The sequence below is a fragment of the Cryptotermes secundus genome, unplaced genomic scaffold (genome assembly GCF_002891405.2).
Source record: "Cryptotermes secundus unplaced genomic scaffold, Csec_1.0 scaffold49, whole genome shotgun sequence".
Taxonomy (NCBI): Eukaryota; Metazoa; Arthropoda; class Insecta; order Blattodea; family Kalotermitidae; genus Cryptotermes; species Cryptotermes secundus.
Window position 1 is genome coordinate 532,019 of NW_019744106.1, and position 16,547 is coordinate 548,565.

The 16,547-nt window shown below is 39.6% G+C and overlaps 1 long non-coding RNA gene across 1 annotated transcript in view; it reads left to right on the plus strand.

Moving 5' to 3' along the window:
* Nucleotides 1-16,547, plus strand: part of LOC117283082 — a 316,003-nt gene that overhangs the window by 171,473 nt on the left and 127,983 nt on the right. The gene's annotated exons all lie outside the window — the stretch shown is intronic.

Consider the following 16,547-nt stretch of genomic DNA (forward strand, 5'->3'; position numbering starts at 1 on the left):
TTTTCTTCACTTAAACTTCTTCTTCCCTGTATAACATCGAAATTTTAAAATTGGTTTCATATTCGGCGGACTCCGTTACACTTTATGAAATAAAAAGAGCAATTAATAAAAATATTATAAAGTTGAGTTTAATTTAATTGCAGACATTTTTATCTAGACTGTGCCTCTCACTCTGAACTGAATACAACGAGACTTGCGACTCTAATGGAAATAGACACAGAATTTTGGAAATGTACCGGAAAGAGACAAATTGGAAAAGAGAATATGTTGCAATGATAATATGAAGATGGATTTTAAGTAGTCGTATGTGAACTGGATTGAGGGAAATACAAAATCATATTCCATGTAGTAGCTTATGAACATTATCGAATCTTATGGTTTTGCCACCTGAGTGATAGTAACTTGTACATTTAGTTCTAGTCTGAAAACTATCCAAGTACATCAAGTTATAACTGCAAATGTTTTCCCATTAAGAAAGACTGTACATTACCAACGTAAAATTATCGAACTTTTGAAAGTACTATTATATTTTAACATCCTATTGCACATTACTTTTTATTCAACAGATTCCACTGGTTCACCGTCTTAAGTGCAACGCATTCTTCTAGAAGTTATTTAAAGCTTTCTTACGCACACACCATGAGTCTTCTAAAGCTTGTTTAAAATCCTCTGTACATTGCGTATGTTTCGACAGACATTGGTCATCATCCGGTGTTTAAAAAATTGTTGGTGTAAAATGCTCTGCTTCAGTTTGTGATAGTAATATTCGACGTGTAGTCCCATCTACACGCTTAATGTGTTTTATGGTGCTGGGTGCCGCTTCCTGTTTTGTTGTGTGTCTACGCGCTTTTGTGTTTTATGGTTCTTGGTGGCCCTTCCTGTTGTGTTTGTCTTGCGCGTAGATAGGACTACATACAGAATATTAGAATCACAAACGGAAGCACAGCAGTTTGCACCAACAAACAAATTGTTTAAACACCTGATGATAACCAGTGTCGGTCGAAACATATAATGCCATGTACAGAAGCTTTTAAATAGAGTTTAGAAAACTCATTGTGTGATGTAAGAAATTTTAAATAAGTTTTAGAAGGACGCGTTACACGTAAGACGGTGAACCACTGACATTTGTTGAATAAGAAGTTTAAAAGCAAATATAGTCATATTATCATTAGTATATTAAGATGATAATCACGGAGAATGAGATTGGCTGGATATATAGCACGTATGGTGTAAATGGGAAATTCATACAAAATTTCGGCCGAATTAACCTGAAAGGCTCTTATGAACACGATAATGAAATTTCAGGTTCCGTGAAGGGTTGGAAATTCTTAGCAACGAGAGCGACTATCAGTATTTCAAGAAGTACTCTTCTCTTTGGACTAAGTTATCAACCAAATGCAACGAATCGAGTGTGAAGCAACTCAACTTTCCCTGGGCGCAATCGTTTAGGGGTCCTCTGGAGAACACAGAACTGTAAGACTGAATCATAAAAGATTGTGTACGATTTTGAGAAAAGGATAAATGAACAGCTTAGGACTTGTTTCCAGACGGAAATCGAGCGAAAGAAGAAGAAAACAAGTAAAGAGCCAAGTTTTCTAAGTTTTAGGGGAGTGGAGAGAAACAGGGAAAGAGCTCTTAGGTTGGAATCGACGCCACTTGACAAAAGAATAAGGGGTAGCTGGGTTCAGAGGGAAAAATCGACGTCTCTTTTCATCTGCTCTACATTCGCGTGAGGTCTAAAATGGCGTAAACACCACTGCCGTGCAGAGAGACAACAACTGCTTTATTTCAGTGCCGTGCTCACAGAAGCTCGCAACTGGACCATTGATAAGTCGGATGACATCAGAACATACCCTCAAATTCTTTTTATTTCGATATAATTTCTGTAAACTTCCATCTGTGTCTAGGTCTCGCAAATGGTTTATTTCCTTCAGGTATTCCATATGAGTTTTTCATGCATTTGCCATCTCTGTCATGCGTATTGTGTGTCCACAAATTTGAACCCTCTTCAATCTGCTCACTGATAATTTGTGATGACTACTATTATGAAGTTCCTCAAAATGATTGTACCTGCAGCAGAACTGCTTATATTACTGTAGTTTTCGTTTTTTAGTTTTGGTCTTCTGACTTGGACTAATTTAGATTTTAAAACGAACATTTCCTTAGCCAAGTTTCGTGTATGTTACTTTGTGTCAGTTTTAATTATTGAACGCAGATTGTTTTATTTCTATATACAGCATAAATAATGAATGGTATATCGTCTGGTGTCATAATGAGAAGTTATAGGCACTTGAAGTGAGAGATTACTTTGAAATCACATCGAGAAGGAAACAGGACAGCATATTTCGTTAAATTTTAGTCGGGAGCTTTCCGTAAAGCGAACGATGAAATTGAGCACTAGCTGAAAAATATTCGGATACGACATCGTGGAATAAAAAGACTGAAACGCTTACAGTATCATTCTGCTGAAACTGTTTGCGCATTAACCTCACGTTTGCGGACAACCAGCTGATGGTACTACTTGTGTGAGACGCGTCGTAGCCAGTGTTATGTACGTCATTCACATAATCACATTCTCGTACACTGTGGGCGTGAGAAAGTATAACATTAGACCGGAGTTGTTTCATTAAGGACTAAAAGTTTAATATCAGTTATTTCAATGACACTTCAATTCAATTCAAATCAATTCGTGTTTATTTACGTGCAAACTTAACAGCACAGAGGTCACTAACAAAGTTGGCACGAGTACATAGAAATACAGATAATAATAATTAAGGTAAAAGTAAAGATATCCGTGCAACAGGCCCTGAAGGCCCATAGGGTTGTGAGACGTCAAGGCTCCCACACTTTCTCTATACAATCGGCTCATAGATGTCGGTAAGATTGTCAGCCTTACGCGTCGGCCGTCCCTTACCCCCCAAAAAGATTCCTGGTACTCATTTCTGTTAGAGGGTGAGTCGACCCCGGGGTCATAGTGTGCTGGAAGGATTAGGTCAATTAAAAAATCCACCTCATCGGGTCTCGAATCCGCCACCTTTCGCCTTAATAATAATAATAATAATAATAATAATAATTCCAGTTGTCTCTCTCAGGCTTCAGAAATCATCTATAAAAGGAAATTATGCTGTTTAATGCTATATATTCACATNGCTGACCACGCGACACCTTCTATCCGCCGACAAGCGGAGGTCGCTCGGTTTGTATAGTTCGCTTGAGGACTAAAATCACTGTGATTTATAACATAATAATAATAATAATAATAATCCAAATCATATTTATTTACGTGCAAATTTAACAGCACAGAGGTCAATTACAAAGTTACCAGGAGTAAATAGAAACACACAAAAATAATTAAAAAAGGAAATAAAAAATAAGACAGTCTATATAATGGGAATAAATTAATAATAATTCCAAGAAAAATTAAAGTTAGCGTCAACAGGCGAGGTAAATGAAATAAGTATATTTTCAGTGGTTATTATGCATTTAGACATTAAAAGAATATACGTACAAGTAATGAAAGTATTCAAGACCAGGCAAAAGAAAGAATATTAGATGGTCCTATTAAGGACTATTGCAGTGATATTGGGGCTGAAAGGAAACACGCAGTTGATGACGATGTTGTTTCCTAGAGGGTGATTAGTACCCCTGCTTCGTATTCTGGACTGCGTGACTTCGGACATCAGTTCAGAATCTAACGCTCTTCAGTACTTAAGGTAAATGTTGGGAGTATACATTAATATACACCGTTTCCGATTCATGAGTCTGTTCAGTTAAAGAGAACGACTTTAAACTCGAAAAATCCGTTGCGACTGCGCTGTGGTTGTTGTCTCCGATTGGGAAAAGCGAACAACTCTACTTCTTGTAAGATTTGAGGCTTTCACGGCGGTGACTATGAAGAAAGCAGTCTTCTGGGGTTTGGCACCATGTATATGTGGTGTTAACCGACGTTTCGGAGGAACGTATCGCCTCCATCTTCAGGGTAGAAGGAAAAATATAAGAANCTACTTCTTCCCTGATCCATGCACCGTACTTGTGTCACTGTTATCCTGAATTGTTGTGGAATTGAAACGATTTGCCCTCAAGACCAAGAGACCGACTGGCCAGGAGAGGGTGACGAAGAGAAGTGGTTTAGGGGTGAAAAGAATATTGGCAGAAGACTGCTTCTGAATGGGGTTACTAGTGAGATTCGAGCAATGTTCGACAAAGTATCGGATGAAGCGACCTGTTTGCTGTATGGAGCAGTAGAAGGGGGAAATACCTTCCAACTTCTTCCTTTCTTTTTGTGCGTCGTAGACAAGTGTCTTGGTCAGACCAAAAACGTGAGTTTTGCAGGTCATTACTGAGACATCTTAAGAGGAAACAAAGCGAGTATGATTACACCTAGGATCACACAGTTATACGGAGAATTTGTAGAAATAAAATTTAAGATACTGGAAAAAGTGGAAAAAGTCACACAAATATGAACTTACAATTTTCGTAGTTCAACCACTTTATTTGTAGTCTAAACAAAAATGACAGGATGGCAACATGATGAATAAATGGGAAAACAGGACATGGAAATCTTATGTTAAGACATCTCTTGGGGGACAAAAGTGCAAAAAAGAATACTGTATGAACCTACAGTATGTTGTTTGGTACTTTCTGTTTAATAACACTTGTATGCAATTACTGTAATATCAATAAATGCTTCATGTTAGATCTGAGGTTCTCACGGCTGTGAATATTAAAACTGCTGTCTTCTGGTATGTGACGCCGTGTTGATAAGTACTGTACATATCTGTCAGTTTTTCAGAGTAACATATTGTCTCCGTTTTCAGATTTTGAACTCTGAAAATGGAGGCTGTGTGTTCATAATAACTGTCAGTAACTATCGAGAGATACGAGTATATAGAGCACCACATTGCTGAAGATCAGAGCCTTAATAGATGCCTCAAATAACAATTTCCGTTCAAGCAGGCATTTAGTTCATATGCTGCCCAACGAATTAACTTTCTCGAATTCGATTCGACAGCATCTTGAAATTAGCAAAGTGTTAATGTCAGTCAAACAAAACAAACCCTGTGGCCTCTAATTCGCAAGCGCAAGCGACCGCCCTTGTCGGCGAAGTTAGAGCCAACGTTTTCTGATAGAGGGTCTCGCGTGCTCAGTGCAACGGATCCCCACGGCCGTTAATCTCGGTTTTCTAGACCAGAGCCGCTATTTCCTAGAAATAGCTTCTCAGTTATCCTCACGAGGTTGAGTGGACCCTGTTCCAGACCCACCACTTCACAGAAAATCTGGTAGCGTCGGAAATCGAACCCGGGACCTCTGGATCTGTAGCCAGAAACTCTGACCACTAGACCACAGAGGTGATCTTGTTAATGTCACTCGAATGGAAAAATCCCACGGCCCTAGAATTAAGTTCATAAGTTGAAATGGATCTTAAAGAAAATGATTATGGAGACAGAAATTTTGTGTACTCTCTTGATGTAGGTTTCAGTAACAATGTTTATGAATTATGACAAACATACAGCTTTCATAAAGCAATGGGATTTCTTGTGAGGCTGATGTCTGTGAAATTCTGAAGAAACATCATACCGAGGAACTGGAATATGGGTGCTTGAGGGAGTGCTAGAGCTGAAGCTTCTACACGAATTTAAAATGTGTTTTCATATTTCTCGTGTTTCGTAATTAATAACGCACAGTTCAGACAACAAAATATCATCTACACAAAACATGCAAATTCAATTAGTAAAGTAACTGCCTGCAATTGGACGATTGTGCTGTTCGATTCCCGGGGCAGGAAGAAAATAGTCTCCCAGTATGATCTAGACAAGTTTTGTAGCCCACTTGATCCGTAAGTGGTATCTGAACCTGTTTTGCTTAGGGTAAAGCGACCGAAACTTAAAGCTCAATATTCTCACACATCCAGTGTCCAGGTTAAGAATTAGGATAGACTGACTCTATTTCAAAACCCCGTATGTCTCTATGGCGTGATATTTAATTAAATACGGAGACACTGTTGCCTATTACCTTGGCTCTTTTTGAGGTGAAAATGGATTCTAGTCACGTTATTAGTTAAAGCCTTGTGCATTGAAGCTGTAATTATGAGCTGTGTGTTCAGCAAGAGGAAAGGCAGGAAGTATGAGTTTTTTGAACGAATGGAGATGTAGGACAGTAATCCTGAGAGAGATTTGGTCGTGGTTCGAGGTGGAAGCGTTAAGAGGCTCAAAGGTAGATCATGGGGCTGAAGACAACCCCTAACAGTATAACGCAGCTCACCATACAACGCCTACATTGTACGCAACAAAAAATACGTGGCTGAAATCCCACCCTCGTAGAGGATCTGAGCTAATCTTCAGACCGTGAGCAGTGAGTGATGCCTCGAATGCTGTGGTAGAAAAGAATGGAAATGCAAGACGTTTGATAGGAACATAAGTTATAAGAGTTACATTTTGTCGCGTACAGCTGCAATGGTTGTGTGGGTTAATAACCTCCATCTCCCTGACATAAGTGCTGCACAATTGAGGAAACGATTGATTATTGAAGAACTATTTAGAATCAAGGACTTCGCCTTTAAATGGGCACAAGCTTTAGAGATTCTTGAAGATTAAGGATATGACACACTTTAGTTTGCAAGGCGGGTGCCAATGTTTCGGAAGTATCGACAGCCTCAATCTTCAGTGTATCATTTTTTTTAACATTGAAGATGGAAGCAGCAGGTACTTCCAAAACACGGGCACATACCTACAAAATTATAGTGTAATATCCTAGAAGATTATATTCTTCATGTTCATGGATTTAAGAACAGCAATTGTCACAGAAATTGCTGGATGTGACCCAGCTTGGAACACACATATAGACCTATTTGTATTCCTTATTATCTTTTTTTTTGTCTTGTAATGGTAGAAATCTTGGCCTTTCATTCCGAGGCTTGAAATAAGAACAATAAGAAGATGATAATAATAATGATATGATTGTCTGAGTTATTATAATAGTGGTTGACTTTATATTGTGATAGCTTGTTTGATATTATCCACTGTTTGACATGGGCATACATTCTAATTACTTATTTATTACTTGGTTGAACTTCGGATGTTACTACGCAAGGCACAACTATGAGAGAACATCTAGTTGACTAATTATTCGGAGAGCGAAATATAGAAGATGGGACATGTGGCTATGATGAAAAAAAAAATGAAATGCGATTAGGGCTTCGTCCGGCAAATTTCACTGAAAATGTCCACTTAGGAGACCAACAAGGAAATTTCTCTGTGGTTTATTGTACGGAGCTCCTAGTATCTATAATATTATAGCCTGGAATAGTAGGACCAATGACAAGAGATGAATTGGAAGGAATTTTTAAGGAAACGACTGAGTCATAATCGAGGTGTCATCCTGGAATTTTCTTGGAGGGAATGAGTAATACCATGATAAACTAGTGTTCCGGCCGAGATTCGAATAGACATGTCTTCGAATACAAGTCTGCAGCGTTGCCGCTACACCAGAGAGTTCGGTCAGAAGTGATAATTTGAAGCTGAAATTTAGGGATGTATATCTTGTACATATGAGTCCTATGATTGTGTTCTATAGCGAAAGTGTTAGTCTCTGTATGTCTAATGCCGCATATTTCATGGTATATCAAACTGCTGTCAAGTAATTCTCCAAGCCCAAGTATTTTTTCCTCTGTTACTTGTACCTGCCACTGGAGCAGTGTTCATTTTCCGAACATGTTTCCTCATAACTACCAATCACATCAAAGCAGCCACTTGTAAAACGCACACGCCTACTAAACATTAGTTCTGTCCATCAATCTTCCTAGCTCCTTTCTTCCTTCTTTTTATTTTACCTGCTTACTGACAAACAATAGAAATAACTAAAGGTGCCACGTATAAACTCTTAGACGGCTCTCCCTGCAGGACTGTGCCAGAAACACCACATTAGGTCAGTGTCAGTCAGGGCAGAACTTTCAAGAAGGCCGCGCCATAGCTCAAGAGGTTAGTCGCTGGCTTCCAACCGCGGCGGCCCGGGTTCGATCCCGGGTCTGGTCAAGTGTGATTTATGGTGGACAAAGTGATGCTGTGGCGGGTTTTCTCCTAGTACTTCGGTTTCCCCTGCAAATCTTCATTCCACCAAATTCTCCATCATAATCACCCGGGGCAGGCTACAATAGGCAAATCAGTGGCCGCCGTGCCCAGTGGACCCAGCTGGACTCCACCCCCATTATCGAATTAAAAAAACTTTCAGGAATTATGTAACTTCACGTTTTATGTAGGCTCTACAATTTACGTACATTTGACAGCCTGCAGACTAAATCCATGGCATTTAATGAAATTATGTTTTCATTATTCTTTACTTTAAAAGCGATATGAAGCCCACGTCAGGTAAAGATAAAAAGGAAAATTATCCCTGTGCTCAACGAATTTAAGCATTAGGCCATGAAGGCGTATGGGGGAGTAGATGTATAGATCCACATTTTCTATACCTCAGCACTAGTTGGAGGTGAGTGATCAGCTTCACGACCCGGCTGCTTTGCCCCTGGGGAAAGAGCCCCCAGTACCCATTGGCTAGGAGGTTGGGTGGACCCCAGAGCAGATCTGGAGATTTGGAGAAGAGAAAATTCTTGACTCTACCGGGACTAGAACTCCGACCCCTCAGTCATCCAGCCCGTAGCCAGTCGCTATACCGACTACGCCAGCCCAGCTCCTATTAAAGCTCAAAACCGTATTGAATTTACTACTTTGACAATATTACAGGAGTTGTATAAATAAAGAAATTCCTCACTGTATGACGTAAGTATCAGGCCATCAAACACAATTTTAAGTCGATCGATGCTACATGTTTAATTTTCACAAACTCCTCCTTTTTTTTTCTTCCTCTTCGATTCCACTTTGGAGCATAGGGCTGATTTCTCAGGTTCTTTGATCATTTTTACAGACGGTAGGACTCTGGACGGGTGATCAGCTCGTCGCAAGGCCTCTAACTCAATACAGGATAACACAAACACATAATAAACGCAGACACACACCAATCATAAATGCTTTGTGTGAGATTCGAATCCACGATCCAGATTTCCGAGCGAGCGAAAACAGTGCATGCCTTATACCGCTAGGCTACCGTGACCGGCACAAATTCCCTTAGATCCATTATAACACAAATATTAGTCTTCCATTCTGAGTCTTTGAAGCAGAATTTTCCCGTAAGGTTTCCACACCAAATCTCTGTTTTCAGTTGTAGCGACATTCCCATCGCATCGCAGGAATCTCATTCCTCTGTTCTAACCTCACTAGATGATCCATAAAAATCACGATGTTCCTCATTAAGCAATATAAGCGTTTGTCCTGCAGAAATACGTGCACCCCGAGTAGAGGGTATAACTGTCTAATAAACAAATGTTTTTTTTTTTCGTAGGCATGGATATGTACGTATACTTTTATGTCAGATATGGATCGTATATTAGACTCAGAAGGTCGCTCCCCCTTTGTTTCGCTTTGTAACAACGATAACTTCTGTCTTTATGTTCTCGCTATGATTACAGCTTTGTGCCATAATTATCCGCTATCTTTCGCTTTCATCTTCACCGAAGAAAGACAAGTGTTTCAGAAATTGCGTGAGGATGACAACCAATACAATACTTTCATATCCATACTGCCGTACCTTATTTTGAAATAAACGATCCTTTATTAAATGAATATATTGCTAAATTACTGCTCGATGATCGAGTATCACCACAGTCTCAGTGATATCCTTATGGGGGCGGGGGGAAAGTGACTTGGAATAGAATCCATGCAATTAAAATTAACAGCTTTTCTTGAGTGTTTCTCATAAAATGTGTAAATTATACATTACAGTTGTCTACAATCATACTTAGTTTCCGAAATAGAGAAAATGGCGGACAGACGGACTGATATTATGAATTATATATTATAAGTCTCCCAATTCCTTCAGCCGTTGTGAAGACGGTTATTGCATTCGGGTCATATACCGTATTTACGCATGTATAGGCCGCACATTTTTTGCCAAAAATTCAAGAGGAAGACTGGGGTGCGGCTTATATTCGAAATATTCGAAATCACACTTCATTTAAAAAAAATTATATTCATAATTAGTAATACAGGGTGTTCTACTCCTGAAATAATATTCCAAGAAAATTATTTTTTCTATAATTTCTGTCTGAAAATTGTGCTGCGGCCTATACACGCACGCGGCCTATACATGCGTAAATACGGTAAATGACTGGAAATTTATTAGTTAATTAAGTAACTACCAGATTTTCAAGGGTACATAGTTCAGTCGACTTGGTACCTTCAGAACAAATATCTACGGCAGATATGTACCGCTTTGCGAAACTACATTATGTAGCAATTTACTTTTCTCCGCTAAATGCATTTTGTGTGCGACTGTCCCCGAATGCAAACAAGAAAATGTAGAGGAAACTACCACATATATGCTGCCAATCATATCTGTGAGTTTGGTATCCGCTTTAGCGACAATTATTGCGTCCGTAAGCCGGCTCGATTTGGTTTGTGTTCACCAAGTGAACAAAAGGGACGAATGACAAGCATGGAATACTGTCCCGTCATTACACGACATTAAACAACACCATCACAAATAAACCACACAACTGTCAGTCTCACACTTGAAGGGTCTGTAGTTTATGCCTAGATAATACCTGACAAAATACATGTATATGGAACATACATCTCAACATATGAAGGAGTTGATCGTTACATACAAAGCTTGGTATGAAATAATGTACGCGAACATGTAGGAATCGTGTTTCGAAACTAAGACTAAAAAGTAGTAGGTACTGTTACTTGAACTTTTAATGAACTTTGTCTCCAATTACTCGAATATTGAATATACCTTCTCTCCTTCTGTATTCCCCCTTTCGAAGTATTTCAAACCTTCTGTTTTGTGGGCACAAGACAATAGAAAAATAATATAGGAGGTTGTGGGAAAACATATTACTCCTGTTGTACATTGGCTTTTAGGGATGAAAATCTTACCCAGACAGCGTTAGTAAACCTTGAATGACCGTTGTTTCATCACCTCTTGAAGTACTTTTCTGTGTTCCTCAGTGATATGTTCTGAAACCTCTGCTTCTCAGTGTCTCTTGAGGAATTCATCTACTACAGTCTGATATTTATTTTCTACGAAATTTCTGCACTACTAACTATAGGAAACTAAGCATTAGTAAAACTGAAGTTATATCATTCTCAAGGAAAACTAGCGCACTGATGTGTGCATGTAGCACAAAATTTGTCAATCCATTATAACCGTACCGACTGTATTAAAGACATGGAAGTGTTTATCTATTCTAAAATGTATTTACATATTCATGTCAGGTATATATTTTCTTAATGTATCAAGTTGGCGGATCCAGTTGGCAGCGCAACCTTCGCTTTCTCATCCCTTGAATATATGTCCATAATATACTTTACTCTAGCTAGATCTAAGTTAGAATAAACCCCTGTTGTTTGGAATTCTACGAGTATTTTGTTTGTTGATTCCAACCGACTGGAAGGCATCCAGTTGAAGATGACAGTCATTTATGCTAAAAGTTCCTTTTTCAAAGTCCATTACAGTTATGCATGTGCTTCACAGAAATTGAATTGGAAATGTTGCGTAAAAAGAGGTGTCGCTGTTCCTTCTTCAACTTTCCTTGCTCTAAATTCTGTGATTCTCGCTGGGAAACTCGGTTTCCGAGACCCTTCTCGGTATTTTACAGGGAATTATATGTTCAATGTCTACTCTTCTACCAAGTCTTGTCCTTCTGCCTTTCCCGCTACAAATTATTCTGTGCCGACGTAAACTATTTGGAACCAAAACCAAAAATTGGTCCATCACTCTGAGCAAGGATCATAGATTGAGGGTGTTTGAGAAGAAGACTCTGAGGAAAATGTTTGGGCTTAAGAAAGCTAAGATGTCAGCAAGATGGAGAACGTAAAATTACAAGGAACTTCATAGCGTGTATTTTTATTTAATAAAATTATTATTGTGATAAAGTTAAAGAAGAAGAAGTGGGTCGGACATACAGCATGCATACGGAGAAAGTATCCGTCAACGCTGATATGTTCCGAAGCACAAAAGCTCTCATGTAACGGCGCATGTGGAGATGAGAAATGAATACGCATTTGTTATCGTACAAGCTAAATGGCTACGGCTATAAATGAGAGGGTAACATTAAGATGAAACTTTGAGAAATAAGCTGAGTATTTGGACTAAATTCACCTGGCACAGGTTAGGGTCCAGGGACAGGCTCTTGCGAACACGTTAATAAAATTTATGTTCAACAAAAGAATTGGATTCCATGGCCAGCAAATCTATATGGTCATTTCTTTCTTATTTCTGTTGGGATATGTGTTAATTTGAGCCTCTTTCATGTGGTGTGAGGACCGTAAGGAAGATGTATGCCAAGGCATTCCCCCCTTGTCGAAAACAAACGGTCCTAACGGTGCTGCATAACATACAGAATTACTGTATTTTGGACTTTGTGCATCGCCCAGTATTCTAAAGAAGGTCTAGAACAGAACTATTCGCAAACAGGATCTGTTTCCGTCCTCAAGGTGGGAAGGGGAAATATATACTCTGTTGGGGCCCTTAGAGAGATAGTCTCAATCAATCCAGCTGGTACAAATGCAACAATATCAATATAACTAGGTCTATATCATCAGTTTAATTTGGCGATGGGATTGGGAAATCAGTCCTGACGACATACCGAGGCGCAACGAGAAGCAAACTCGTGGCAAAGAGCAAAAAGAACAGGATACAAATTATATGAACTAAATAAACTCCCCTGCTACCTGCCAACCTTCATCACTACCAACTACTTTTGGTAATCACACAGTTGCGAACATCATCTCCAACACGTACATTCATATTAGAATCATTGCGTAAAAAATATCTGCGGGGCAAAAAAAACATTAGTGATTATAAAGTACGACCTTTTTATATTAAAAAATCCACCCATGACTGTCTCTATATGCATTAAAATGTATGTATGTTAATTAAATAATAAAAAAAGGTTCTGGCTCTGAGAGTGAGTAAGTGAGGAGCTTGTGGAAGGGGATGTTTAATACTCTCATATGTAGATAGCGTACTGATCTACAAAGGTAATACTAAAGCCATTTTGACGTCATAATGGGGCTGTGGTAGGCTGTGGAGGCTGCGTAGCGGTTAGGTGACACACACAGAGTGGAGGATGTATGCGTTAAAAGTAGATTAATTACTTTATCGTCGTTATGGTTATGCCTTGCCGCACTCAGCCCACCCACCTACGGCTATAGGATACCTGGCTATGTGTAGACACAGTGTGTTCTTCAAGACGGTTGCGTAAGCCAGCGGCCGCCCCCACCCCGAATCACTCAACTCAGAATTCAGGCAAAGAGAACCAACATCTCAAATTATGTTTTATTTACGGAGACTTTTCTAGTCGTGCCCTTAAAAATGATCTACATCTCCTCCACCTATGATTGTTATTCCACAAATTGTTTTCATTTTGGAAGGGTAGTGTAATAAAAGTTTTGTCTCTTGCTTTGCGAGGTTGTGAATCGTAGTTTCTTGCTTCGAGGGAAGGATTTATGTTTCAAGAATTTGAAGACAGTGAGCTGCGAAAATATCTGAACAAAAGGAGGAAGAAGAAAGTAACAAAGTTAGGACACCGCATAAATAGAAACTTTGTGATTTATACAGGTCACCTATTACTTCTTTATACAGGGAAGACCAAGGCGTAGGTTGGTGGACAATATTAGAATGGATCTTAGAGAGATAGGATGGGATGGCATGGATTGGATAGATCTGGCTCAGGATAGGGATCAGTGGAGGGCTCTTGTGAACACGGTGATGAACCTTCGGGTTCCATAAAATGCTGGGAAATTCTTGAGTAGCTGCAGAATTGGCGGCTCCTCCAGAAGGGCTCAGCTCCATGAGTAAGTAAGTGAGTGTAATATAGGTGATTGTGATTAGTTGAGCGTATGATAGAGGTGACAAGGAAGGGAAAACCTCTTTGTGACCTAGCACTTTAAAGACAGAAAAATATGGGAGAATAGGTGGAGGGAAGTGGTCCAGGATCGTGTCCTCTGGAGACTTTGCTATCATTTTAGTGGCACGGGATCATGGGGTTCTGCTATCAGATTATAAGTAGGACTGTTTAAAAGTAAGAGGGGATGCAATTATATTTCGTAACAAATTCTGTGTTAGAGAAGGTTACAATTTTCACTACTCCCAAAACGTTTAAAACGATTTTTGGTGGCCAGAAACTGCATACTTTGTGGAAAAATTATTTTATAGAAGTGAGGTAAGACGATGGACTCGTATAATTTCAACAGCCTTGATGTACGAGTGCGTGTAATTCCGCAAGCATCGACGCCGACATGACGAAATTGATGGAACCGAATAAATGCCGTACAGACTGCCCACGTTGCTTCTGTATTACTTCTCATTGCGTCACGATAAAGATAGAAAACAAAATGGTGAGGAACAGAAATGCATTTTGACGATCATGTTCTGGAACTTGTGGTATTTGCCATAGGATACTCATAAACATGTATTGAAAAAAGGTGTTTCTTATGAAACGAAATACAGAGAAAATCGAAGAGAACATATGGATAAAAGATTGTTGTCTTTCCCTATGAGTTTCGTCGAAAATAATAAGGTGATAGATTGTGAATTGAAAATTATAATCACATTAATTTTATCCTCTTCAGAGTAAGGGGAGGGAATATGGAATTCTGCAAACATATTTTCTTGCACACTTCTACGAACAAGAAAACAGCACTAAGTTCTTGACATCATTCACAAGGCACCTAAAGCATGTGTTCTTAGCAAATATCTATACAATTAATAATGTATTTATTTTGTGAATTGTAATTTATATATTAAGCATGGTAGGAGATGAGAAATCACTACAAATGAAGAACAGCTAGGAGATGCAGGCGATAATCCAATTCTACATCCTGCCTGATTCCTGGCATTCGAAGCTCAGGATCTCAGTCCATGACAAAGGTCCTATTGAAATCAGGCACTGTCTGTAACATTTCATGACACATTAGAGTAATGATAAGCTAATAATGATAAGTAGGGCCGCTCCATAGCTCAAGCGGTTAGCCGCTGGCTTCCCACCGCGGCGGCCAGGGTTCGATCCCGGGTCCAGTCAAATGGGATTTGTGGTGGACAAATTGGCGCTGGGGCAGGTTTTCTCCGAGTACTTCGGTTTCCCTTGCCAATCTTCATTCCACCAATTGCTCCATAATCACCCTCACCTATCATCTGGGGCTGGTACAATAGGCCAGAAGTGGCCGCAGTACAAGGGACTTAGTCCCACCCCACTAGCAATAAAAAAAAATGAAAAGTTTGCTGTCGCCCTAGATGGTGAGTCTTGTACTTTTGTACTTATTGTCACTTATAAGGGGTTTCGTGACGAGTAATAATGGGTTCTGGATTTGATGATTGGATTCATTGACACTTCTTTACAATTAGAATCAATTACAACAGCTCAGCCAATGGCTTCCTATGGCTCGTCCCATTCCGTACTGGACTACAAGTGTCTCCTATTCTACTGTGACGAATGACGAACGAAGAATCTCTCCCGAAAGAATTCTGCTGAGCGTTCTCACGTGTACTTCCTTCATAAATTCGTGAGCACCGAAAACAGATCACCATTGCCAACATTTCACGTTATTGTGTGCTTATTCTCTTCTAAGAGAAACGTATGTTGCGACTTGATTATTAGCAACGACTCGTTCATTGTTATTCGTTGCAGCGGGTACGTGATTTCCGAGCCGTTGCTCAGCAATGGACGTCCACTGTGGTTCCACTATTCCGGTTTTTAGGCGGTACTTACCGAACTGGTGCCTAGCAATAGAGTGTTCCGTTACAATGTGTATGTACCAATGTTTCATTATCACCTACGTTCTCCATCTACCCTGAAGAAGATGATTTCTCCCCAACATTGGCAAGTGTCTACTACAATGCACTGCGTCACATTGCAGGAGATCGCAACTTTACCATGCACTGCCAGCAGAAGCCCAAGTATCAGTGCGAATCAAAATAATACAAAATGAATATTCTTTGGGGGAGGGGCGGGAGTTAAAACGTATTGTAGTCCAGAATGCTCCCCGCATCTCTCTGGGATACTCATGGAGGTACAGAGGAGGACAGCGAGAACGAACCCACGGCTGTAGAGAATGTGTATCAATATTTGAGATACTTCCTGTGTTTTATTCACCTGTTCCATGTTGTGAGTGCGTACTTGGTGAGATACAGGAGAGAGGAGGGAAACATTAGATGGATAGGGGTAGGAAATCAACAAACCAACCCTATCCATACATTCATTCATAAAGAGGGAGAAACACAGAAGTCCACACAAAAAGTAATATACACAGAGACATAGGTGCGTAATAAAAAAAGTGACATCAACTAATAATGCTACAACCTCAATCAGAACAACCCAACATTAGTATCACCATCAAAAGCTTTCAGAGTAACGAAATGTAAACCTTGCTGTCCGCAGCGCTTTAACACTGCTGGCATCACTTGTGCTCCTCACTGACATCTATAAAACAACA